This window comes from Brassica oleracea, chromosome C8 (assembly GCF_000695525.1).
Source record: "Brassica oleracea var. oleracea cultivar TO1000 chromosome C8, BOL, whole genome shotgun sequence".
Classification (NCBI taxonomy): Eukaryota; Viridiplantae; Streptophyta; class Magnoliopsida; order Brassicales; family Brassicaceae; genus Brassica; species Brassica oleracea.
In genome coordinates this window covers 9327237-9342343 of record NC_027755.1, presented here as the reverse complement: position 1 = coordinate 9342343, position 15107 = coordinate 9327237, and the positions used below count along the sequence as shown (strand labels likewise).

The window sequence follows — 15107 nt, the reverse complement described above, 5'->3', positions numbered from 1 at the left end:
CACATACAATTTATTATCATAACAATCACAACAATCAATCAATCAATCACATCAACACAATCAGTTTATACGTCCTTTAGCAATACATGCGTTCTTATGCAACATGGAACAAGTATCTAGCAACCAGTGGCGGAGCCAGAAACTTTTTGTACTGGGGTCGGAAAAAAAAATCAAAACATAATGTTTAAATGACCAAAAAACTACAAATGTATTACACCAAAAAAAACTACAAATGTACTCTACGCTCACTCATAGCTTGAAACCTTTTTATAACAGTTTCATTGGCTACATCTTCAAAAAAAAATTTCAATAAAACAAATAAGACAATCACTTAGAAACTGATCACCGATGCGATTTCGTAATACTGTCTTGACGATCTTCATTCCTGAAAAACATCTCTCAACGGTTTCAGTAGCAACGAGCAAAGTCAAAGATAACTTCAAGAGCCTATACACCAAAGGTTGAGAAAGATGTTTCTTGGTTTCTACCATTAACCGCGATAGATCTCCAAGATGTTTCAAATAAGCAAACCTTTCATCTCCTCGTACATTTTCAATATAAATGTCAAGTTGCTGCTTAAGTGATATGCATTCCATAACACTAAAATCCTCAGAATTTAGCCAGTCTCAATAACTTTTCTTTATCAAACTCACGGAATGAAGCAGTAGGACTTAAAGCTGATGTGCAAACGAGTAACTCAGAGTTTACATCGTTAAAGTGACCATTAAACTCTTGAAGCTCCATATCCAATACTGTATAAAAAAAATTGACTTGATAATGATGCAAGTTGGTAATGTTGGTCTTTTTGCGTGGCTTCCTTGGATCGATGAAATCGTCCTTCATGTGGAGAATACTAGTGTCATGTTTCTTACAAAAAGCTGAAACATCATTCACAAAAGAATCCCAGCCATCATCTCTGAACTTCTGTAGTTGCCGCTTAGTGGATTCTACTAATGAGACAGCTTTTAGGATGTCTTGATCTTTTAGTTGCAAGGCCAGTGACAAGTTCTCTGTGAGCCCCAAAATGTGCAACATCAAATGTAGGTAGAACACATAATCAAAAGTATGGATATATTTGAGAAGACCATTTGCTTGACTTCGCTGGGTAATATCAACACCTTCATCCTCGACATACATAAGCATCTCATCCACAGAAGAAAACATCTCAACTAACTGCAGCAACATTTTATAATGAGAACCCCAACGTGTACTTCCTGGTCTTGGAAGAGAAGACTCTTGATTCAGTCCTTTTCCATTCTTGATTTCACCACTGCTTATTCTCTTTTCAATTATATCCCGCTGAATTTCTCGCATCTTATCTTTCCTTTTACACGAAGCTGCAACCACATTCACTAACAAAGAAATCTCTAACTTCAAAATGTTTCTTCGCGACAGCAACAACTACCAATTGTAGTTGGTGAGCAAAACAGTGTACATAGTATGCCGAACTGTTTTCTTTTGAAATCAGTGCTCTCAGACCATTAAATTCACCTCTCATATTTCCTGCTCCATCATAGCCTTGTCCTCTCACCTTTTTCAGACTCAAGACTATATTTAGCAAGCAATGAATCAATTCCAGATTTCAAAGATACAAAACATGTATCCTTCACATGGATAAGACCAACAAATCTCTCTTTGACCATACCATGTTTATCGACAAAGCGAAAAACTATAGCCATTTGCTCTTTCATAGAACAATCAGCTGATTCATCCACCAATAAAGCAAACACATCATTGTCCATCTCTTGAACTATGGAATTAATTACTTCTTCCGAAAAGCAATTAACAATGTCTTTTTGAATAGGATGAGACACCATTTGATTATTTCCAGGAGCATTCTTCAGCACAACCTTGCTCACATCTTCATTCTGTGCAGCAGTATATTTCACTTACTCTAAAAAATTTCCTTTGCTGCTAGAATCGACTGTCTCATCATGAGCACGAAACGGTAATCCTTGTTTTAGTAAGTATCTAGCAGCATCGACTGAAGCATTTAGTCGGATACGATACTCTTTTTTACAACATCGGTTTGCTTTTGAAAAGCATGTTTGATTGACTGACCTTGTCTCATCAAATCTTCACACTTCTTTTTGGCTACGTTGTGAAAGCTATTTACCGCACCTACATGGCCAGCCAATCTGTCAGACTTATTCCAACTATCAAATCCCTCTGTGACAAATCCAACACTTCCACTTTTTTTCTCGTTGCTGAATAAATAACAAAAGAAACAATATGCCTTCTCTTTCTTGACACTGTATTCCAACCAATTACCATACTGATCAAACCAAGAAGGATTAAACCGCCTTAATGCACCTGAGATAACTCTTTGCTTAAAACTATGCCCACGAGGTTGACAAGGTCCTCTAGTCAAGTACTTGCGTCTCACCTCGTCTATTTGATTATGATCATATTCATGAATCCCTTTTCTTTCTCCGGGATCATGTGGCATGTCGTCTAGGTGAATATCATCGGTTGATGGAGATTTTCTTTTCAGATTTAGAAATTTATCCATTAGCTTTCTGTTAAATAAGATAGATTAGTCTTTTTGAGATATAAAACTAATCATTAAAAATATTCAGATCATGACATAAAGTAACAATATAAACAAAAGAGCAGAATATAACAAAAAAAGTATATAAAAAACGAACATGAATCTGGAGAGCACGAGTTGGAACAGGTCGCCGTCGTCTTGTGTTTGCAGGGGAAGAGAAAGGGTTTTTTTTTACCTACTTTAAGTTTGTTTATATTTTTAAGAGCAAATTAGCTCAATATCCTAAGAAGAGTGGAATACCATTGAATTGGGGGAAAAATGGTAATGATGAGGGGAAGAAAATTGGAGGAAAATAGGGTATAGAGTGCAAATAGGAGGAAAGCTGTGTGTAGGGAGTACAAATTCTCTATTTTTAATGTTTCTGTATTATAATTTATTTGGGCTTAATATAAGTTGAGCTTAAACTAAAATAACACTAAAGTTTAAATACCCAAAACATGTTTAATGATTTTAATTTTTTTTGCAACTATAGAAATAAAATAAGATTAAAAATAATATAAATCCAAAGTTTTAAAAATAAAAAATGAAAATATATTAGTTGTATAATTAAATTTTTTCTTTAATGTTTTGTAATTATTTTTGTGGGGTCAAATTTAATTTTTAAGTGGGGTCAATACAAAATTTATCTAAAAAACTATGTATTTTTTTTAAAGTAGTGGGGTCAGCTGACCTCCCTACCCCTTAGCTGCCTCCGCCCCTGCTAGCAACCATTATGATCTATCAAACTAACGACAAACAAACTAACCAACTCTAATTTAGCATTATGCAAGATAGAAGATCAAGAGAAGAAACTGGTCTTCGAGAATCACCTCACTTAGAAAGTAGATATGAAGATTTTTTATTTCATGGCTTTTGGTGACTAAACCCTTATATAGCCACAAAATTTGGTCTATAGTCACGAAATATATGGTGGCTATAGACGATTATTTTACTAGAGAAAGCGAGTTGGTTTTCTCTTTGATGTCGTCTCTCAAAACAGGTCACCTTTGCTAAGTTTTTCTGTCAGAGAATGAATCACATGTTCAACATCCATAGCCGTAGACAACCATCACAAAATATATTTTTTTTCTTTGAAAGCAGCAAGAGACTCGACAGAGAGAGAAGAAAAAAAAAGTGAAAGGTCACGAGGTTGATGAATCACAATATCACCATTATTTTCCAAACTCATCAAATAAAATGAGATTCAAAAGATGAAGAAACCAAAAGTGAGATAACTAATCGTAAAAGAGAGAATTAAGTAGTAGATGACATTATTATGTACTTGTATGCACTCGTTAACATATCCACACAAATATGATTGCCAGCTCTATTGAAACTATGAGCAATGGTTTTGTGTTTCAACACTTTACTTTATATTATTCAATACTCCGCATCATTTTTTTTCTTTTCCACCTAATAATTCAATAAAAAATATTCATCAAAATACATTTTTTTTCAATGTTCAAATAAAATGAAATAAGTTTAAGTATACAAAACATATATTCTTATATAATTTTTTTTATTTTTAAAGGTAACTTTAAAATAAAATAAATGGTCACAAATAATAAGGGTTAAAAACTATGCAAAAAAAAAACTCAACAACAAATAAGAATACAACATGTGGCGCGTGTCCCAACCATAATCATTTTTCAAATGTTGAATATTTTCAACACCAATTAATCCACCTTATTTCAACACCCATATTCAACATTTTCATTGTGATCATTCAACTGTTAAATGTTCGATTCAAAACATCCATTGCTAATAGTCTAATAAACGTAGCTATAGGGAGTTAGGGACTGACTTGAGATATACTGAATTATTTATAGTGCGTGAATAATATATGATTTCAGTTAACTAATAGGCGAAATGTGTGCATATGAATCAAAAATACTCAAATATTAAGTAGTGCGAACACCGAATTTTAAAACTATATCTCATGTATTTTAGATGATTTACTATTTTTCTTAAATTTTAAGCTTGGGTAATATTTGTATGGTGGATGGTTCATAGACCTCTACAGCTCAATTTAGTGGATGTGGATGGTTTTGAGAGGATATTTTGGAGAAGATCCAACTTATGGGGACGCAGAATCAAAGACGACAAGAGTCTGCTTTGCATACAAAACTGGAAGCATTGAGATGGGTTATGGAAAGCATGCTCCAACATTCGACTTATCAGAATTGACGGATTTCAAAAACCTGATTGCAATGATAAATGAACCACAAGCTTGGCCAAACTTTGCAACATAATTGGAAGTGATTCAGACTCTTCAGATATGCTTCCCGGACTTCAAGATATCCTATATTCCAAGGGAGCAAAAAGGAATTGTTGATTCTTTAGCTAGGACTATTTGTTCTTTTCATAGAGATGTTTGTTTCATTGGGTTTTCTATTTCGGTGTGGTTACTCAGACCACCTCAAGTTTGAGTAATAGAATAGTGGTTTGTTGCAAAAAAAAAAAAAGAGAAAATTTACTATATTTTAAAAATTTTAAAACAAATAAAGCTTACACGGCTTTAAATTTTATTATCATATTTACTGATTTTCCTAGATACGTTAACTAGTACTTAGTACATGGAGTCGTATCTATAAACTATTTAATGTTTTGTAAAATCTTTAACCTTTTACAGATATGTTCTCGGAAGAAACAGTTGAAACCCTAGTTGGAAAAACTTAATAACAAAAGTAGTTGATGTTCACACAAAAAAAAAAAAAAAAAAAACAAAGGGGCGGATGGGTGTATTGAATCTGAAATTTAAAATGATTTGATTTTAGTGAGTTTTTAGATGATTTTAGGTGAATATTATAATTTGGTGTGATTTTTGTTAAACAACTTTAGAATCTCATCGAAAACCATGAAATTTTGATTTTTATTTTTATAACTAAAAAATCCCTCTCAAACACCTTTAAAACATTTAAAGTACTCTAAAATTTCCAACTTAAATTTTGGTCAATAACACTGGATTTTAGAGTATTTTATAAAATGACAAGTTCAATTACACTGGATTTTAAAGTGGTTTTTAAAATCTTCATTTGAATAACAGTGAATTTGTCATTTTAATACAAATCATCTGAAACTCTTAGTTGAAAGCAAAAGACCCTAATGGTCTGATTTTATGAAGGAGTTGGAGGAGTTTATGAAGTTGAAAAACAGATACACGGAGTTCTCGGTTGTTTTTGTTCCTCGTTCAGAATATGTACCGTCTGATTTATTAGCTAAGATAGCGAGATCCTTCCACGGAGAATTGTATTACATTGGTTGTTCTGTTCCGGTCTGGTTTCCCAGACTACTCAAGCTTGAATAATAAAGCAGCCATTTGAAGAAAAAAATACACACAAATATAATATATATATATATATATAATTATATATATATATATATATAATTATATATACAATTATAGGAAATACAAAAAAAATAAAGTAAAAGAGGAGGGTTATCAATACACACGAATTCTAATGACTTTAATCGAAACTGATTTATCACTCGGTCTTTTATATTAGAATTCATAACTTTAATGCAAACCTGAACTTTATGGATAAGGATTAGGGAGTCTTCTAGAATTAGTTTGTACTTAATTTTACTAGAATAAATAGGGTGCTTGTATCATTTTTAATCATCAACCAAAAATAAAAACTAAGAAGATACACACATTTAAGAGAGAGCTTCCAAAACAAAGCGTTTGTATTAAAATATTTTTCCTAATATAAGAAAGATTTTCTTAAACACTTGTTGTCAGTTCCCATACTAATCTTACGAAATATAATCATGCAACTTTTCCAACAAATGGTATCAAAGCTAGCTAGGCTCTTTACTAACACCGACTTCTCATTTTCTAACATCGACTTCTCGTGGGAGTGAGATGGAGGCTACATTATCTTTGAAGGTGACATGTTCAAGCTTATGATGGACTACTACTCTTATGGGGAACATAAAATATTTATTATTGATGTAATATTGATGTATGAACATAAAATATTTATTATTGATGTAATATTTATTATTATTGATGTAATATTTATTATGGGGAACATAAAATATTTATTATTGAAGTAATATTGATGTATGAACAACTCTTGTATGTGATTTAATCAATGAATAATCAGTTGGAAAAAAAAGATTTTCATAAACCCATTATCATGAAAGGAAAGGATGCAAGCATAAGAGATTTTTAATAGAAATATTCTTACATGTAATTCATAAGTACGTCGATCGGTCCCTATTTGTTTTTTTTTCTAAAAAAAATTAAATATATTAATTCAACCTGAAGATCGGAAAATTAAGATCCGGTTACAAAACAGGTTTCAAACAAAATTTCCATAGTAAAACTATAACAAAACTAGCTTCGCCCGCCCTAAACCCGGTACATTCCACTAGTCCATCTTTCACACCTAGATTGGTCTCTATTTGAACATGCTTCTACATACACAAATTCTTTTAAATTAGAGATACAAATTGAATCCATGATTCAAAAGAAAATGCCTCAAACGAAGCGCTCTTCGTGTTCGACGTTTAGTTAAGTTGGAGTACAAGGATGGCTAGAACATGATGGAGCACTTGAACAATTTTAAAGGGCTCTTAAATCAGCTAAACAAATTTGAAATGAAGTTTGAAGACGAATGCATGCCCTTCTTCTTTAGTTAACTACCAGAGAGTTGGGACACACTAGTTGTCACTTTAAAAATTCAGCACCGAAGGAAAAACTTACTGTGGACACTGTCCATGATAGCCTTTTAAAAGAAGAAGTTTGTAGGATTGAATGATGTTCGAGCTCTTTCTCAGAGGCTAACATCTTTTAGAGACGAGGTAGAGATATCCTTGTGTAAAACAGAAGCAAAGGTCGAGACCAATCTCGAAGACGATCCAAAATCACATCTGCGAATTACCTGCTATTATTGTGGTAAGGCGGTCCACATGAAATAGAGTTCGATTTCTCAAGAAAGACCAAAAAAATCGTTCCCATGAATTCACAGTAAACCATGATTTTATTCTGTAGTAAAGCCCCACAACATTCACATGCAAGTCTTCTATATTATCCACGAAAGTTATTCCTCAGAGATAGAGCCGACCCTTGGGCCAAATGGATGAAGCCCATGCTTCCAGCCGCATTTAAATAAGTAAAATATCGGCCACACAATTCTTAAAAAATTCACTAGACTAGTGGTTAATTTCCCTGGAACCAGACTTCAAGTTACTTGTTAGGTTTTAAATTGTTTTTTCTTTAACAACAAAGTGGCCAATTTTTTTCATTTTGCTTCTAGTCTCTACATTGTTAGGACCGGCTCTGCTCAGATACAAGTTCTCTTTTCTTCCATTGAATGGTATGGCTTATTTATTACCTTCACAAATATTAATGGTGATTATTGAAAATCATCTAAAGGCCAGGTAAAAATCATCTAAAGGCCAGGTAACCACGCGTGGTTGTATATTTTCTTTTCTGTAGTAAATATGAATAGTTAAAATAAAAAAATGATAAACACAAACGGAGATAAAATGGGGATGTAATGTGAATATATAACAAAATACTGTTTCATAAAATCAGAATTTGATGCGAAAGAAATCAAGAAAGATTATTTTTTCAGAATATCTGAAAAAGCAGCGAGTCATAAAACAAAACAAAGAAAAGCTTCCATGGGATTTGGTGAAAGAATTCATTTCTCATGTCCCTCCAAAACCACTTGTCCGATTCAGAACCATACTTTCATCAATAACCACAAGATGACGTTTCGATTCATTATAGTAACTAAATCCAAGATTTATTCGGTAAGCCTCAATCCCGATGGAGGTGTGTGAGTTAACCTTAGATATCCTCGGCTTAAAAGATCATAAACCTAATGGCTTGGTTGATTGCAATGGGTTCTTTCTATGTGGCATGGCCAAACGTGCTGTGGTTTGTAACCCGTGATTAGGACAGACTAGATGCATTTGGGGTGAGGTTAACAAACCTAGTTTTAAATATCTTGGCATAGGTTATGATGATAATACGACATACAAGAAAATAGTTTATAAGACCCTTGCTGCAGGCTTTACCTCTGTGTGATCTTTGATCGGAACTTCACTCTGATCACCTCGATTCAATATGTTCCTCCGATCATTCGTCGAAGATTCTCATTTGAAGATGGTGACTCTCAGGAAATCAACGAGACGCGTTGCTCTTCCTTCTATGACGAGACAGTCCGTTCCGACGACCACCGCAACCTCGCCAATTCAGACAAATGGACCCCCAATACCATCTATTATGGTGTCAACTTCGGCGAATCCAGCAACATCAGTTTTTCAAATACCAAATGTATCTCACGACTTTGGTGGGATTCAATATTATCCATACTTCCTTATGAGTGGAGATAATCCAGGAACATCTATCATCTTTGAGGTACCTGATGGATCTAAGTATAACACTTTGGAGTATTGCGAATATTGCTCTTAATGCGAAGAACAAGATTGCGTTTATTGATGAATCTTTAGCTAGACCTATTGAATCTGATCCACAATATAGAATCTAGTCTTGCTGCAACAGCATGGTCAAATCTTGGATCTTGAACTCGGTGACCAAAAAGATCTATGGAAGCATTCTCAGGTTTAATGATGCCTCTAAGATATGGAAGGATCTATTAACAAGATTTCACATCACCAACTTACCAAGATCGTATCAGTTGACACAACAGATATGGTTTCTCCAGGAAGGATCACTGAATCTCTCCACATACTATACAAAACTCAAGACAATGTGGGATGATCTTGATGGAATTGTGCTAAATAAAACATGTAAAACTGTAATTGTTGCAGATCAATGGTTACAAATTCAGAGTATACTAAGGTGATCAAGTTCTTAGTTGGACTAAACGATTCTTACTCAAATGCTCGCAGTCAGATTATCATGAAGAAGACGGTTCCTGACTTGTCTGAAGTGTATAATCTTCTGGATCAAGACTTTAGCCAAATGAGTATCAATCCGATATCAAATGCTAGTGATTTCCATGTGGATGGTTCTGAGAGTTTCACAGCTTCTATCAATGATGCAAACACTCCTCGACCTCAACGACATGTTTAATCTCACCGTGGTTATAATGGTCACACTATTATAGTGACAAATGCTACAAGATCCATGGCTATGCACCTTGATTCAAACAGAAGAAACCACATACGGATAAAGGAGGCTATGCTCACAAACAAAACGTTATTCCTAAACCGGTGGTTGCACAGGTAGTTGTCAAATATCAGAATGTGAATGTTGAGACTTCTACAACGATGTCAAAGGATCAAATTCAAGTATTGATTGCTTACTTCAACTCGCAACTAAAGAATGATCAAACACTGACAACATCAACATCTGGTGGTTCTATCACTTCACTTCATGGTATGACTTTCTCGTCCTTTACTATTGGTTTTGTTGGAATATTGAGAGCCACATGTAATGTCTTATCATCTCGATCTTGGATAATCGATAGTGGAGTAACTCATCATGTTTCTCATGATAAGAGTTGATTTGTCAGTCTCACTGCCTCCAAGGATAGATCGGTATCTCTTCCTACAAGAACATACATTAAGATTGCATGATTGGTCAGATCCGCCTTAATGACTTTCTGATCCTGAACAATGTGTTATACATACCTGACTTTCGTCTGAACTTACTCAGCATCAGTCAGCTTACACATGATTTCGGATGTCAAGTTTCTTTTGACCAAGATTCTTGTGTGATACAAGACACTACCCATGGATTGATGATTGGTCAGGATGAAAGGATTTCAAATCTATATATTTTGGGAGAACAGAGTCTTAATGCTTCTGCAAACGTTTCGGCTAAGTTTTAAATAAATGTTGTTGTAGATACATAGTTGTGGTGCAATAGACTAGGCCATCCATCTATTGCTAAGGTCGATTCCATAACTGATGTACTTTGCATTTCACAGAGAAATAAAGCAAAGTTTCATTGCTCCATTTGCCATCTTGCCAAACAAAAGCATTTACCATATACTGCTCACAACAATATGTTTACTAATGCTTTTGATTTGCTTCACATTGACATATGGGGTCCTTTTTCTGTTCCAACAACCGAATAATACAAACATTTCTTGACTATAGTCGATGATCACACTCATGTTACATGGGTGTATCCTCTGAGACCAAAAGCAGAAGTCCTCAAGGTCTTTCCACAGTTCTCAATGATGATAGAAAGACAATACAAAGCACAAGTTAAAGGTGTGCGTTCAGATAATGCTCCAGAACTGAGTTTTACTGAACTGTACAAGACAAATGGCATACATGCATATCATTCTTGTCCTGAGACTCCTGAGAAAAACTCAGTAGTGCAGAGGAAGCATCAGCACATACTAAATGTGGCCAGAGCTTTGATGTTTCAGTCACACTTGACACTTGAGTACTGAAGTGATTGCATACTCACAACAGTTTTTCTGATAAATAGACTATCGTCTCCATTACTTAAAGATAAGTCTCCATTCCAGATGCTGACAAATAACAAGTTTGCTTATAATGATCTTCGTGTGTTTGGATGTCTTTTATATAACTCTACATCATCTAAACATTATCACAAGTTTCAACCGAGATCAAGACCATGTGTTCTTCTTGGTTATCCACTATATATAAAGGCTACAAGCTTCTGGAATTGGAAAGCAACATGATTCATATATCATGGAATGTTGTTTTCCAAGACGATATAATTCCTTTCAAGGATTCCTCTTAAACGTTCTCTGATTTTATGTCTTTGTTTGATTCTGCAGGTGTGAGTGATTCAGAAGAAATAGATGAATAAATACATGTAGCTGTGACTTCTTCACCTACAGTTGTGGAGAGTTCTTCATCTACTAATGATAATACTCTCGCAGAGGCTACTAAGCTGAAAAGAACATCTAAACAACCAGCATATTTACATGACTACTACTGTAATATGACTGAAGACAGATATTCCTTATAACTCTTTGGCCTCTTACATATTGTTCAAGAAGCTTTCCAAGACATACAAATCATATATCTGTGCCATTGCTTTAAATCCAGAACCCACATCATTTACTCAAGGAAAGAAGTTTGATGAATGGCTCAAAGCAATGAATGAGGAGCTGATTGCTTTAGAGAATACTCAAACTTACGATATTTTTTCTCTTCTTCCGGGTAAACATACCACTGGATGCAAGTGGGTTTATAAGGTGAAGCTTAATGCAGATGGAACTCTGGAACGGTATAAAGCATGGCTAGTGGCCAAAGGGTACACACAACACTAAAGCATTGACTTTGTTGATGCGTTTTCTCATATGGAAAAGATGACAACGGTTAAAACTATGTTATTAGTTGCAGCTGCTAAGAAATGGAGCTTAACACAACTGGATATATCTAACGCTTTCTAGAATGGTGGGCTAAATGAGGAGATTTATATGCATCTACCTCCTGGATATACTCCAAAAGAAGGAACCAACTTGCCTCCAAACGTTGTATGTAAACTTAAGAAGTCCCTATATGGTTTAAAACATGCATCAAAGCAGTGGTTTTTAAAATTCAGTACTACTCTGTTGGCTCTATGGTTTCAACAGTCTCATCGTGATCACACATTATTCATTTGTCATGATTATGCCAGACACATTATTGTTTTAGTTTATGTTGACGACATCATCATCGCCTCAAACAATGATGATGATGATGTTGTTCAACTGAAAACAGACATGAAATCGTTCTTTAAACTCAGAGACCTTGGTCAATTACAGCATTGGGACTAGAGATTGCTCATTCAGCTTATGGGAGATTTGTTTCATAACGCAAGTATACTCTGGAATTGCTTGAGGACTACGGACTATTGGCATGCAAACCATGTTCTATTCCGATGGATCCGAGTGTTAAATTGTGTGCAGACTATACTGGTGCTCTTCTTGAAGACCAATTAGTTTTTAGAAAACTAGTTGGCAAGATGATGTATCTCACAATCACTCGCCTTGATATTGCGTTCGCTGTAAACAAGCTATGTCATTTTGCTTCAGCTCCACGTTAATCACATTACCAAGCTGCTTTGATAGTCTTACACTATCTTAAAGGGACAATCGGAATGAGAATTTTTTACTCATCCACCTGTGATCTTGTGCTTAAGGATTTTACAGATGCAGATTGGGCCTCTTGTTTGGAGACACGTCGTTCAACCTCAGGCTATTGCATGTTTCTTGGAAGCTCATTGATCTCATGGAAGTCTAAGACATAAGATACAGTTTCACATTCATCAGCGGAATCTGAATAGAGAGCTATGGGGTTTGCAGTTCGTGAGATTCAAGGGTTGGTAAATCTCTTAACATATTTCCAAGTATTCAGATTCAACCGGTGGCTTTCTTTTGTGATTCTACTGCAGCAATTAACATGCAAACACTGCAGTAGTGTTTCATGAAAGAACTAAACATCTTGAGTTTGATTGTCACAAAGTCAGAGAATTGATACTCAAAGGATTGATCAAAGTACGCACAAACAATCAACTTGCTGACGTCTTTTCTAAACAATTTCAACCTGGACATTTTTACTCTATCATTGGCAAGATGGCTTTGAAATCAGTCTTTTCGCCATCTTGAAAGGGGCTATTCACTACAGGAAATAAGGGTAGTAATAGCAGACGAAAAACGCTATGAGTCATGTATAATAGTGCTTCCTTGTAAGCTCTGACAGCACCCGTTATAATAGGTCCGACACTTTTAATAGCGGTTTTCATTTATGCTATAATTAACCGTACAATAATAGCGTTTTTGTTTACGTAATTGTTAATATTTATAATAATGTTGTACAAATATTATTAAAACTTATTAATTTGATTTTTCTAATAGCAAAGATAGCAAATGTTTGGTGTTATTAATTAGTTTTTAAATTATTCAAAAATTTATTAATAATAATTACAAATTGATTTTATTTTTTTAAATGTAATATTTATTTCGAATATTTGTAATAAAGACTATTAAAATTATTAAAAAAAAACTCAATAAATATTAAATTATTTAAAAACCCATAAAACTTATCTTGTTTATACAAACCACAACAGAAACATAAACCATGAACACCTATCAAACATTTCATTGTTTACACGAACCACTAACACCTATCAATTTACCACTAATAACCCTTCATAATCATCCCTTCAAACCGCCTCCTCACTGTTCTTCTTCTTCCACAACTCCTCCACCATCGACCCTTCAAACTCGCCACCATGTGAAACTTGTGCCTTGTCCAGCTTCTTGTAAGATGTGTTCAGTTATCTGCAACAGACATGAAAAATCCATTCGATAAGCAAGACAGAAAAATCAGAAACGTTTTTCCACTTAAGCACAACAAACATAACTAGCTTTGAACCTGCAGGTACAGCATCGACATCACATGTTACAATACCGAGATCAGGGTTTTCCTTTGAAGCTCGTAACCCATCGTACATACCACCAGCGTTAAACCCTTTAGCAGCTGTGACTTCACCCCCTGTCAAAACAACAAGAACAAAACATTCAACCTTTAGAACTTTGAAGAGATGTAAAGATCGTAACTATATAGAGAAATATGGAGCCTCTGAAACAACAAAAAAAACACACATTCTTCAGATTAAGCAGATATGGTTTTTCAGTGAACCAACTGGTTTCTAATACAGAAAGAGATTACAGCAACTACAATGTTAAGAGAAGGGAATATTCTTTACCTGTTTCATCTCAGCATTGATCTTTTCGACATCGGAGATCTGTTTTCATAAAAGGGAGTAACTTTCCATCAGCAAACAACAAGTAAAAGCAATATGCAATCAAATAATAGGCAGGATGCATCGCTACTACTATCCACATTATGGCAAGCGATAATTGTTGGATGGTGGCTGACCTATTATGAGAGCACGATATCATATGCCAAACGTCATAGGAAAAGATTCTCACACCTTTCTCTTTCTCTGCTGGATCAGGCCTTGGCAGCAACAGGAGCGGCCTTTGTCATCCTCAGATTCATCTTCTGAATCATCTTCATCCTAAGAAGTTTGATTGGAACCGGACATCTCCTTGAGAAGCCTCTGGAAGGCCCACTCCGATTGGCTTCAATTCCGGTGAAGAAACTTTCGGGAAAGGGAAGGAGGTGACGACGCCCATCGCGAAAGGGATGAGCATTCTGGCGGCTGCGATGGAAATCACTTTTGGCTGGTGCGGCGGAGAGATTTCAGATCAACTCGAGGTCGACGAGGAAGAGAAGAGAAGAGAAGGAGGCCGAGGTTTGCTAGGGCGTCGAGTACAGCTTACCCAATCGCCTCTCTCTCTCTCTCTCTCTCTCTCTCTTTTTGACCTCTCTCTCGATCTGTTCTCAGAAAATAATTGGAAAAAAAGAAACAAATCTCAAGCGTTGATTCGGTATGATCTAACGGTGCAGAGGGTGATCCGCACCAAACCAATAGAAAACAAAGGTGAAGATAGATAGCAGATTGATTTTGGACCTTTGATTTTAAAATCAATCAATGGCTCAGAAAAAAACAATACAAATTATCTTTTTTTTTTGTTTATAATTATTGTAAAATTATTTAAACTTTAAATAATTTGATATCATAATTTAAAACTTTTAATCTGTATCTTCTTTTTAA

The 15107-nt window shown here is 34.9% G+C and overlaps 1 pseudogene; it reads right to left on the bottom strand.

Annotated features, from left to right (window-relative positions):
- Positions 1–226: 226 nt before the first annotated feature.
- Positions 227–2512, bottom strand: LOC106311414 (annotated as a pseudogene).
- Between the last annotated feature and the right edge of the window lie 12595 nt (positions 2513–15107).